Source organism: Hyaena hyaena, unplaced genomic scaffold (assembly GCF_003009895.1).
Source record: "Hyaena hyaena isolate Hyena2069 unplaced genomic scaffold, ASM300989v1 scaffold_16, whole genome shotgun sequence".
Taxonomy (NCBI): Eukaryota; Metazoa; Chordata; class Mammalia; order Carnivora; family Hyaenidae; genus Hyaena; species Hyaena hyaena.
This window is the reverse complement of record NW_024080650.1, coordinates 1,275,975-1,285,923: the sequence shown is the minus strand read 5'-3', so window position 1 is coordinate 1,285,923 and position 9,949 is coordinate 1,275,975. Positions and strand designations below refer to the sequence as shown.

Sequence of the window (9,949 nt, the reverse complement as noted above, 5' to 3'; positions counted from 1 at the left end):
TTCGTGGGTTCGAGCCCCGCGTCGGGCTCTGTGCTGACTGCCAGCTCAGAGCCTGGAGCCTGTTTCAGTCTGTGGCTCCCTCTCTCTCTGACCCTCCCCTGCTCACGCTGTTTCTCTCTCTTTCTCCTAGAAATAAATAAAAATATATTAAAAAAAAACAAAACAAAAAGAAGAGTTACCTTTTTTTAGATATCAAGGTGGCAAAGGTCAGGAATTTGTTGGCACGTGGCACTAAGAGAATAAGGGAAACAGGCCCTCTCTCACCTCTGTGGGGAAGTCAGTGTGACAGTATTCATCAAAGTTACAAACACATGTAGACTTTGACCCTGCATTTCCAGTTGCATGCCTCTGTCTTCCAGATAGACTCGCACCTGGCGGAAGTGACAGGCCACCAAGGTATTCATTGCAGTGCCCTCCACAAGCGCAAAAGACTGGACACAACCAAGTGTCCATCAGCAAGAGATTCGCTCAGTAAGTTATGGCATATAATGAAGGTGTGCAACTTCAAAAGAAAGATAAATGGGAGCCACCTCCAAGGCATGTTGTTAACAGAAAAAGCAAAATGCAAAACAGCACCATATCAGATAACACCCATAACAGGGCAGGGAGAGAGAAGAGAATGTATGCAGTTACTTGTATATTCGTAAAATATCTTTGGGAGGGATGTACACAAAATCCAACAGCACTGATTGACCATGAGAAGGGATCCCTGCATTGCTGGAGGCAGAGAGAGGAGATTTTTCAACGTCTACCCTGTGGCCCTTTTTTAATAAAACAAAAAAAAAGAAAGAAAGAAATCTAGGAAAACCTGCAGAAAAAAAAATAGACAAGTGTCAAAAAGGATAGACATGGTTTAGATATCCAGTCCAGAGCCTTGCTACTCAAAATGTGGTCCACAGACCAGCAAGCCTCAGAGTCACCTGAGAGCTAGTTAGAACTAAAAGATCCCAGGCCCCATCCCAGGTGGACTGAGTCAGAATCTGTATTTGAACCAGAGCCCTAGGGATTGAGCACATGGTACACTTTGATGCACGCTGGTCCAGGCAGAGAACTCACTCCCAGCTGCACCACCTGGTTTGCACAGCCTGCCACTAAGAAAACAGCTGCCTTTCCCCCCTCACTGGGGCTCCATCCCAGTGAGATACAACGGGCCAGCCTGTTCCCATTAAGGGGGAGGTTTTCACCAGCTCCTCTCAGGCCTTGGCTGGCTCTGAGCCCAGTGCTCTGGCAGGTCCCCAGCCAAGGAGACAGCTCACTTCCTCCTCCTGGAGCCACTGGGGCTGCTCAGAACGGAAATATTGGAGAGTTCTCCACTCCCCCAGTTATAAGCTCTATCCAACATGAATAAAGATGCATCTGTCTGGCTCAGGTTTTTCATAACTGGTATTTATTTATCCATCCACCCGTGTGCCTCTAGGTCCCTGGTACACTGACCCAGAGGTGAAAGGAAGGCAGGGAAGGGAGCGTACTGAGCAGGCCCCATTGGAGAAGGAGGGGGAAGGCAAAGCCAGGGGTTTGGTGGCTGCCTCTGCATCCCTGATCTGCCTGACCTGCTCCAAGCCACATCTGGAGGCCACATCTGGAAGAGGTGACGCCACTGGACTTTTCAGAGCCACGGGAGGAGGGCCAAGAGAGGCGTGGGGAGCAGTGTTGACGTAGGTCCGGACCACCCAGGAGTCTGCAGTTGGAAGGCTAGGCAGGGAGACTAAGCTCTGCCACCACACTCCCCCCACTGACTCCAACTCTCTGAGCCCAGCATCTGAGGGAGCCCGGAGCCGCCATGAGTGAATGCCCTCCACGGTGGCTGCCTCGAGCTTTCCCCTCCCCAAAGTGGGGGGACTCTAGAAGGCCAAGCCCTCTCTCTTTCTGAATTCTTCTACCCCTCCTGCCTCCTAGGCAGCCCTTCCCCTCAAACAGAATCCCAAGTCCTCATCTTCTCCCCTCAGGCTCCCTCCTAGGTCCTGCATAGGTCCCTCATAGCCACCATCCCTGAGTGGCTAACGTCTCTCGAAGGAAAAACAAAACCCAGCCATAAAACCACACCGATGTGCACAGCCCTGAGAAGTTTACAAAATGCCTCCACATACTGCACCTCAGTTTGTCAGCTAACAGTCCTGCAAAATTAGAATTTCTACACAGGCAAACACCAAGCCCCGGAAATGTCAGAGGACTTGACAAAGATCGCCCAGCCTGCAGGCAGCAAGGACCCCAGGGCCCAGATGCACATGCACGCTGCCATCTCCCAAGGCCTCACGTGCCTTCCAGTGCGGAGCTGCAAATCAGACAGGTCTTTCTCCAGCAGCCACCTGCTGACATCCCAGCTCTGTCACTGGTCATGCTGCCAGAGTTTGGTGATGGATTAGCAACATCCGCCATGGTCATAAACAGAGCAGTGGGCCCGCAGAGGTACTCTCCCATCTTTCCCCCACGTTCCTCTTTGAGGAACTAAGCAAAGAGATCCTCTTTTTTTTTTTTTTTAATGTTTTATATATTTCTGAGAGAGAGACAGCATGAGCAGGGGAGGGTCAGAGAGAGAGGGAGACACAGAATCCGAAGACAGGCTCCAAGCTCTGAGATAGCTGTCAGTACAGAGCCCGACGCAGGGCTCGAACCCACGAACTGTGAGATCATGACCTGAGCTGAAGTCGGATGCCTAACCAACTGAGCCACCCAGGCGCCCCAAAAGAGATCCCTCTTAGAGAAGGTGTGTGTGTGTTTGTGTGTGTGTGTGTGTGTGTGTGTGTGTGCATGCGCACCCGCCCTTGTGAGCTGGTAAGGCATATTTCACATCTTGGGTTTGGTCTCCTTTTCTGCTGAGGGCTCCCTAAGACCCAGGCTCCGTTTTGCCCCAGGAAACATTCCCCAGGTGGCGATGTGGGCCCCTCATTCCTTGAAAGTTGCCTTGCCTAGAGCTCTGTCTAGATTGTAAGGATGCAGCTTTGTGGGCCCAGGTCAAGCCCCTAAGTCCAGTAAGACCTGTATGCCACAGCATGCCCCTGCAAAGCTGAAACTGGAATCCCTTGCTGGGCTGGCTTGCCCTGCAGCTGCCCTCAGCAGCTCTCCCCACCCTTCCAGGGGGCTCTCCCTGCCCTCTGGCTTTCCCTCATGAACTGCGCTGGTCATGGGATAAGCTCCCTCTGGCTGTCTGATCACCAGTGTGGCAGGACTTGATGAACCAGAGTGACTTAGGACACCATCCAGTTCTCTCTGACTCAGCCCCGGGCTCTTTCCGCACAGCATTTACCAGGCAGGGCGCTGGGGCTCCAACCACAGAAATGGCTCTGAATGGCCTCAGCAGAAGAGGGGTTTATTAGAAGATTACAGGGTGACTTATGGGATTGATCAGAAGGACTGACCGCTGCAAGAATGTGGCCGGGCGCTGCCGCTCCTGGCACCCTCCGTCTCGGACTGTGGCCGTGTTCTCAGTGCTCTCTGCTCTCTGTGGCCTCATCCCAGACTCAGAGCTCTGGGAAGCATTCCAGAGAGGCAGAGCTTGGTTCTGGACCCATAACCTTGTGGCTGGAGAACGCAAGTCCATAGTGCCGGGTGCCTCCAGATTTAAGGGCAGGCTTCAGATACTGGGCAACCCAAAGAAGGTGATAAGTACTCCACACCACTCCGTCCTTTTAGGATCTGTTATAAGGAGCTGGGTGCTCCAAATAGACCCCAACTTCAAAGGTCACTTTCTTTTTATTGTGTCATTAAAAAAAAATTTTAAGTGTTTACTTCGCACACAGTAAAATGCATACATCTTAAGGATTCTGCTCGATAAAATTGTAAAACGTGCTTATCTATTGTGAAACCACCACCTGGATCAAAATACAGAACATTTCCATCACCCCAGAAAGTTCCTGTGTTCCCCTCCTGGTCAATCCCATTCTCCTTCCCAGAGGAAAGGACTGTTCTGATTTTAGCTTAGTGTAACCTGCTCTTGGATTTTGTACAAAAAGAATCTTACAGTTTGTGCTCTTTTAAGTGTAAGGTTTCTTCTGCTTAGCATACTGCATTTGAGATTCAGCGAGGTTGCATGTGTGTTTTGGTTTTGTTTTTGATGTGGGGTGTTTTTTTTTTGTTTGTTTTTTTGGGAGGGGTTGTTTGTTTTTGCTTGCTGAGTTTTATTCCATTGTATGGAATACAGGCCATCATTTGCTTATCCATTCTCTTGTTGATAGACATTTGGATTGTTTCTAGGGTTTGGCCTTTAATGAATAAACCGTAAACATTCACGTACAAGTGTTTCTGTAGTCAGACATCATTGCTACCCCGGGTTTTGATTTGCTGCTGGAACACTGTCCTGCCAAGTTAGCCACAGACCGCAGCTCGAAAGACAGAAGAATTGAGTTTCCCCATGAAATCACAATCCGTGTTCAAGATGGAATTTCTCATGTATGTCCCTAACCTGCTCCTTCCACCCTCTACCTCCTATTACTGTATTTCTGGACTAGTTGCTCAGGCCAGAAACCTTGACCCCTCTCTTTGCTCACACCCTTCAACCAACCCATCGGCAATCCCTCCCCATCATACGTGCCTTCAAAACACCTGACTCCATATCTCCTCCACACTACCAGCTGGTCTGGACCACCATCACCCATCACCTGGCTCTCTGCAGTACCCCTCTCCTCTGCTTCCATCCTTGTTTCTCTCTCCCACCCCCACTCCTCCCCACCCCCAGGGTGATTCTCACCAGAGTAACCCCCACAGAGGCTAAGCATGACCATGTTCTGCCTAAGCTTGAAACCCTCCTATGGCCCCCACCGCATTCTAAGCAAAAGCCACCGTCCTTACAACGTCTGCAAAGCCTGATGTGATCTCTCCCTGCTACTTCTCTCCTATTATCCCCTTTCCCTTTCTCCTCTTTGGTCATTCTGTGCTTGTTCCTTTAATATTCCAAGGATACTCCTGCCTCTGGACTTTAGCACTGGCTGTTCCCCTGAATGCAAAGCTCTTCCTCTTTTATGTCCGCGTGACTCCCTCCTTTACCTTCCTTCAGCCTGATCAAACTTATCAGCTCTATTTTTCTCTAGAACGTTTACCATCGTCTCACACAGTCTGTTTACTGGTTGACATGTTTGTTGTCTGTCTGTCTGTCATCAGCATGTCAGCTCCACAAGGCTAGGGCTTTTTTAGTTTGCACGAGTGTCTCCAGTGCCCAAAAGCTTTGGTCTTGTCCTAGGCACCAAATAGGAGACACAGAGAGAGACAGGGTGTACAGTAAAATTAAAATCAAGTCTGGCATCTTCTACCGTGAGCTCATTATTTGGTTGTTGGATTCTGGAAGAGACCGCTAGAGCATTATTTGGGCTCTCCCTGCTACCCACCCCAGAAATCTGGCTCACTTTGGCCCGACCCCCCTCACAGCCTGTGCAAGTCAAACACAGGCTCAGAGATTAGACAAGGTTTTGGGAAGTGGTGAGGTGGAGCCCTGCCTGAGGCAGGTAGGTGGAGTTTGGGCAGGCAGAAAGGACAGCATAGACTGGCATGGGGCAGTGCCACTCAGGTCATATATGCATTGCGGGTTAGGGTTTCAACATATGAATTTTGGAGGAACACAGCCATTCAGTCCATAACACTGTGTGACTTTGAGCAAGCCACTTAACCTCTCTGAACTTCAGAGATAATAATAGCACCTGTTTCATAGGGGCGTTGTGATAATTAAATGAGATCATTCTTACAAAGCAATTACCCAAGCACCTGATCTATGGTATATGTAAAACAAATATTTACTATTTTAATCGTTAGGGTTCTGGTCATTCAGTCCAGGGACTATGCATTCTATGTCCCTAGGGGTTGAGCAGACTGGAGCAGGGTGAGGCTGGCATTTTAAAGAGAACTATACACTGAAAAAGTTTAGGCTGATCTGATTTTCAATGAACAAACTCACGTGGGCTCGGGATTTGGGAACCACATGAATAGCAGATAACTTCTTTTGACACTTACCACTTCCGGCTGCCAGTACCTGTGATTTTTCTTTTTCCCTGAGAGCTTTCTCAGGAAAGCTCGACCTCACCCTATCGATCCATAACCAGAGTTAACATCTTACCACAGTAGCCCTCAATTAATGACTGGTGGGAGATAGCATATAAATACCGCAGCTCCCTCACCCAGCAGATGCCGTAACTCAGATATGTGCTCCGTGCTGGCTCCCAGCAGTCCTCAGCAGGATTAAGCTCTAGTCACCTACAATGACAACCTAGTTCAAAATCCATCTTGCCTTGGCTTCCTTCCCTTCCCTGTCTCACTTCCTGAATTTCCTGCGGGTGATCCTGGGATTGTTTTGCAAATAAGTTACTTGTATTACTTGTATAGTCCTTCTCTCAGGATCTGCTCTTGGGGCAGTGGGGGTGCAGCCCAAGAGGCCATCTTTGGTGAGTCCAGCTCTGCCAAGCTTGTAGTCATCTGGAAAGTCCACACCAAGTCTGACCTCTGCCCAGTAACTCAAGCTGCCTGAAAATAATAGACTCTTTGGGTTGCCCAATCAGAGCCATCTCCTTCCCCAGGCATTCAAGCTAGAAGACACCCTAAAGACAAATTTTCTCTCATTTAAATTCTTTCTCACATACTCACGTAGGGACTCCTAGTGATGGCTGTCAAGCCGTCTTGACCTGAGGGCAAGGATGACAAACACACAGATTCTATCTCAAGTGCCACCTCTGATCAAACAATAGAAACTACCTGGAAATTCTATCCAGCGTTACAGTTTGCAGATATACCTAGAGATGTCTGCCTGAGCACTGGAACAGATAAGCAGTGACCTTATACTTACCACCCTGGCTCTAGAAGTAAATTATCTCCTTCATGGTGAAGTTGGATGAATTTTTCTTTAGCATTCCTAGTCCCCCAAGGCTATCTCTGCCTCTTTAAAAAATTTTTTTAATGTTTATTTTGAGAGTGGGGAAGAGCATGAGCAGGGGAGGGGCAGAGAGAGAGAGACGGACACAGAGAATCCAAAGCAGGCTTTGCACTGTCAGCCCAAAGCCCAACACAGGGTTCGAACCCATGAACTGTGAGATCATGAGCTAGGCTGCAGTCAAACCAACTGAGCCACCCAGTCGCCCCTCACCTCTTTTTTCTTTTAATTAAAGTGTATTTATTTATTTTGAGAGAGAGAGGGAGGGAGACAGTGTGCACATGGCAGAAGGGCAGAGAAAGAAGGAAAGAGAGAATACCAAACAGGCTCCGCACTACCAGCACAGAGCCTGACTTGGGGCTCAGTCTCACAACCCGTGACCTGAGCTGAAATCAAGAGTTGGATGCTTAACTGACTTAGCCACCCAAGCACCCCTATCTCTGCCTCTTGATGATCTACTTCCTTCATCTGACTTGCCCCTTTCCAGACAATAAGCCTATGTGCTAAACATGGCCACCCATTTACTGGATGAGGAAACTGAGACTCTGAAATATTAAGTGGCTCTCCCAGAATCACGGAATTTAAGGATAGAACAGAGGTTTTTATTCAGGTCTTCCCGACACCAAAGCCCCCACACTATATATGTTCATAGAGAAGGCAGTAATAAAGGTCTTTAACCAGAGAGTACAGCCAACAGGTCTCTTTTTGTTAAGAGAAGCCTTCAGCCAATGGGTGCTCCATCCTTTGCTGTCTTTACTAGCCAGGTGGAGTAAAAGGCTCTTTGGGAACCAGCGAGGAACCCTTCCCAAACTCCACAGCTACCCTCAGTAATCTCTCTGACAGGCTCTGGCTCCACCTTCTTGGGTCCAGACTCTCTCATCTCTACCTGGGAGAGCTCGTTTGTCACTTATCTGCTGCCCTTGAGCAGCTGACTCTCAGAGAGGGCTGGAAGCCTCCTGGGAAAGCTGGAGGCAAAATTCTAACTGGAGCAGGCATGACTGGAGCACTTCCAAACCTCTAAGTTATGGAAAAATCCAGCTGAGACCTTCCCAGGGTGGTGACTCAGCACTCCCACAGGCAGGGGGCTGCAAATGGAGCCTCAGACTGCAGCCTAGGCCCAGAGCCTGCTGACCAGGCAGCCTGCCCACCCGGGTCTGGCTCACACCCTCTCCCAAACTGCAGCTCAGGACTTCGAGTACGTTCCTATTACTGCCCATCTGGCCTCCTGCTAACGAAAGGTGACTCCCTGCTCTCAGAAGACTTAGGCGTGAGTCTCACAGACCCATGGCCTCTTCACCCACAAGCTTAGCCTTCAACTTGCTCCCCCCACCCCCCGCCCTTGTAACTACCCGGGCAGCTTGTTGCTGGTGTCACGTTTTGTGGAGTAAGACAGCAGCAAGAGGTGAGTAAGCACAGGAAGGAGAGGACTCTTCTCTCAGCTGAGACCAGGAACCCTCAAGGATGCATTCACACCTACCAGCTTACCACCTCCAACTATGGACAATGCAGGGGTTCAGTGGGCCAGTTTTGAAGTCAACTAGACCTGGCTCTAAATTCCTCATTAACAGGTATCTTAGAATTGTCTAGAATCAGAACCTGAGATGGGGATTCTTGGGCACATGATTTATGGAGGAAATGATCTCAAGAGAAAGGGAGAGAAGAAAACAGGACAAGGTGGGAGAAGATGCTCAGCAGGAATGGGGTCTCAGCTGGTGTCTAATCTCTGCCTGATCCCACAGGGAGCTCTAGGGAGTAAGTTGTCCAGCACCATCTCCCCTTGAAGTAAGCAAGCCAAACTATTGGACTGCTCTGTTAATCAGTCATTGTCCATCCCTGAAGTATGGGGCAGTGGCAGTGGAAGAGGAGGATGGAAGTTCTCAGAAGGTTCTGGAAAAAAGCAATCCCATCAGTCACAGGCAGTCCTCCAGAGATGGTCTCATATGTAAGCTTTTAGCACCTCACTGGCAGCAGCTGGAGCAGGAGTCATTGGCTGGAAAAAGAGATCAAGAGGGGCATTGACATTGGCTATAACACTGGGCAAGATTCAGTTGACTCTGTGAAAGGAACATAAAACTTGCCACACATGTGGTAAGTGCTGGGAAGTAAGCACAATGCCCCCAGTACTAGGTAAGTCCTCGGTGACTAAAAGCTACAATTCCAATTGCTTGGCGAAGTCATGTTAGTAAAGAGGTTAATTTTGTGTGTCAATTTGGCTTAAATGAGATGTCCAGATATTTATCCAAATATTTCTGGATATCTGAATATTTCTGTGAAGGTGCTTTTAAATGACATTAACATTCAACTCAGTGGCCTTTGAGTAAAGCAGACTGCCTTCCATAATGTGGGTAGGTCTCATCCAATCAGTTGAAGGCCTAAATAGAGAAAAGGCCTGACCTTCCCTGAACAAGAGGAAATTCTGCCATCAGATGGTCTTTGTACTGGAACTGCAACATCATCTCTCCCCAGGGTCTCCAGCCCGGTGGCCCACTCTTCAGATTTTGGCCTTATCAGTCTCTGTGATCACAAGAACCAACCTCTCCCCTTCCCCTCCTCATCATTCCCTCTCCCTATGTATTTTGGATTGGTCCATTTCTCTGGATAACCTGGACTACTACACATAGAAAGGTGAGCAGGAAGTGGGCAGCTCAGGGCTCAACATCATTATCCAAGGGCATGGCCCTATGTACCACCAAACCAGGATGCTGAGGACCCAGGCCATCTCAAGGGGACTAAAGGGGATATGACTATACCCAAATATCCTCCCTAATTAGCTTAGACTCTATAATGTGCCCTCCTTTCTTCATGCAGTGAGGGCCCCCAACCCTTCCATATGTCATCAGGACCGACAAATGCATCATTTTGCCCTGCCCTTGGCTTCCACAGAAAAGTTAGCATCTTGGACAAGGGAGCAATGGTGACCACCCCCCTGACAGGAGGACACCCTAGAGCCTTGGAGAGAGCATGGCCTTACTGACACCTTGCATTCGGACTTCTAGCTTCCGGAACTGTGAGAGAATAAATTCTGTTGTTTTAAGCCACCCAGTTGGTGGCACTTTGTTATGGTGGCCCTAGGAATCTGATTCAGTGAGTCTAGTTGATACT

The 9,949-nt window shown here is 49.0% G+C and overlaps 1 long non-coding RNA gene across 1 annotated transcript; it reads right to left on the bottom strand.

Annotated features, from left to right (window-relative positions):
* Positions 1–3,288: 3,288 nt before the first annotated feature.
* On the bottom strand, positions 3,289–6,623 carry LOC120226755. Its single transcript, XR_005527089.1, has 3 exons — positions 6,565–6,623; positions 5,034–5,169; positions 3,289–3,578 (listed from the first exon to the last, which is right to left on the bottom strand). It is a non-coding gene; the product is annotated as an uncharacterized LOC120226755 (long non-coding RNA).
* Between the last annotated feature and the right edge of the window lie 3,326 nt (positions 6,624–9,949).